The 2,581-nt window shown below is 52.0% G+C and overlaps 1 pseudogene; it reads right to left on the bottom strand.

Annotated features, from left to right (window-relative positions):
* Nucleotides 1-391: 391 nt before the first annotated feature.
* LOC127212229 (dual specificity protein phosphatase 5-like) lies at nt 392-1,282 on the bottom strand (annotated as a pseudogene).
* Between the last annotated feature and the right edge of the window lie 1,299 nt (nt 1,283-2,581).

The following is a 2,581-nucleotide window of genomic DNA, read 5'->3' as shown; positions in this document are numbered from 1 at the left end:
CAAACTAGAGTGAAAATTGTGCTTCCTTTGAAAAGAGTCGGCTTCGCCGCTGCCTTCTTGCCTGGCCTAGTGGCGTCTCCTCCCACTTTGCTCAAATATTTATTGCCTTCTGCTGAAATGAAAAGGCGAACTTTTGAGGTGCAAGGACTGGGTGGTCCTGAGTGGGTAGGGTTCTGGACGCACAGTAGTCGGCACGCGCTGAGCTTGTCATGGCTTGGCCTCCCCACAGCCGCGAGAAGCCATGCTCGGGGCTAGTCTGAATTGCATCTGGTGACCACTCTCCATCTCACTGGGCGTGGTCTTCAGTACTGCATGGGGATGAGATGTCTGTGAGGTTAAAAAACAAAAATCACAGTTGCTCTTGGGGATTCGCTGGTAGCCCATCACAGTTTCAGCAGGATGTGGCTGTGGCCACAGGCCTCCTGTGGAGCTCTGCGACTGTGGAGTGGGTGGACGCCGGTGCCAGGACTGAGGCAGGGAATGCGCAGCAGGCACCCTGCATATCAGGGCCCAGTGTCTGTAAAATATCTATAACCGAGGAGTTGCCTGCCTCCCTTTGGCAGGAGGGAGGTTCGGGGGTGGTTTTGGAGGGCAGGATCTCAGACTCATACTGAAGAAGCTGTCCCATGAAGCCAAAGTTGGGAGAGATCTCACTCCTTCAGGCCAAACTGCTCGGTCTTGATGAGGTAAGCCATGCAGATGGTGGGCGAGCGGGAGACACCCCACCCCCATCCCAACCCCCGCCTCACAGTGGACCAGGACCTTGCCTCCTCCTTCCCGGACGCAGTCAATAAAATCTAGTGCTTCTTGAAAACGCAAGCTAACGTCAGCTGTGGGGTTGTCCTCCACAGAGATCCATTTATAGTGTAGGTTGGTGGTGCAGGCCTCAGAGCAGGGCTGTGATGTGCACATTGGCGAGGAACTAACACTTAGACCCATGGTAGGCACTTCCGGGAAGAGGAGGATTTCAAGGGGGCCACCCTGGTCATAAGCTGGTCTGGAGGTGACACTGAGAACCGGCTTTCCACACTGGCTGAGGAGGCCTCTCTCACTTTTAGTCTTCTCTTCAGAAATGGACTTCACATCCACACAGCGCTCAGGATACTGTGAGTAGACGGCTTCATATCCCCCTTTTAAGGAAGTAGACCTGCAGAGACGTGAGCACGATGCGCGCGCGCTTCAGCGTGGCGCTCTAATCCCGCGGTTGACGGTGAGCGAGCCGCGCATGCTCGACACGGAGAAGGCCAGGCAGGACCACGCAGCAGCGCGCCTCCACCTCCATGCCGAGCGTCTTGCGCAGCTGGCGCCCGTCGAGCGACGTGACCCTTCATGCTGCTGCTACCCAGCGGCCCGACACAGCGCGCCCAAGGGAACCAAGGATGGGTGGGTCACCCTGCAGGCCTGTGGCCTGCGAACGGAGTCCGGCACGTGGGGGCCACGCGACGCTCTTCACGCTTGGCGAGCATGGCACCCGGCCCAGCCACCCGGTGCTCCAGAAAGCCCGAGTGTAGGGTCTTATTACGCAGTATGCACTATTGGAAACAAGGTAAGGGACTTGAGATAAGAAAGCTCATATAACTGGGTAATGAATGAAGGCCAGTGATAATGGGATTCCTTCCTTTCTTTCCTTTAAAGGTTTATTTATTTATTATGTATACTGTGTTCTGTCTGTTCTGCACATCAGAAGAGGGCACCAGATCTCATTAGAGATAGTTGGGAGCCACCATGTGGTTGCTGGGAATTGAACTCAGGACCTCTCGAAGAACAACAGCCAGTGCTCTTAATTTGAAATTTCAAAAGTGAGGAAACAGTTGCGCAGGAAGAGCATGGCGGGTGGGGGTGGGGACTTGAGGGGGGGTTGATTTAAGACCTTGAAGAGTCTGAGATCTTTCATCAAAGATAAATGATGTATTTTGAGGGTTTCAGAAGAGAGATTGAAAACAACTTGGAAGGATGATGAAGAGGAGTTAGAAATGAGGTATTTTGGGTGTAGAAGTTACAGATCTTGGTGGAGAGAAAAATGTCAAAGATTACTATCAGGTGTCCGGCTTGAGGGACAGTGGATGGTCTCGTCATATTGTATTGGGAAAGAGCATTTGAAGAGCAGATTGTGAAAGAAGATCAAAAATCCAATGTGAAATATGCTTTAAGTAAACTGCTTGGAGTTTGTAAGCAGGCCGTACCCTAGACCATTGGATATACACGTCTAGAGTGTAGAGAAAGGAACTTGGACCTATAGATCTAAACCAGGAGCTTCTGCATATAGATGTGGATCGCTTTGGAATGGTTTCACTTTTTCATCTTTTCCTGCATTGGTGACATCTGCCTTACAACACTGCAGTGCTTTCCCACCCACGACCCATGGGTGCTAGTGTTGATGGAGCTGTGCTCTAACCTAGTGTAAGACAGTGGCTTTTCAGACACCGCCTTGCTTTGAGAGACTCCATTTTGAGTGCAGAAGCAGGATGACGGTGCACCCCCGATGGGCACAGAAACAGCACTGTCCCGTACCACCCAGGGTACAGAGACTGATACCTCCTTCCTGTAAATAGAAAGGACGCTGCTCTATAAATTCATCGAA

The sequence above is a fragment of the Acomys russatus genome, chromosome 30 (genome assembly GCF_903995435.1).
Source record: "Acomys russatus chromosome 30, mAcoRus1.1, whole genome shotgun sequence".
In the NCBI taxonomy this organism is placed as follows: Eukaryota; Metazoa; Chordata; class Mammalia; order Rodentia; family Muridae; genus Acomys; species Acomys russatus.
This window is presented reverse-complemented; position numbering and strand designations above follow the sequence as displayed.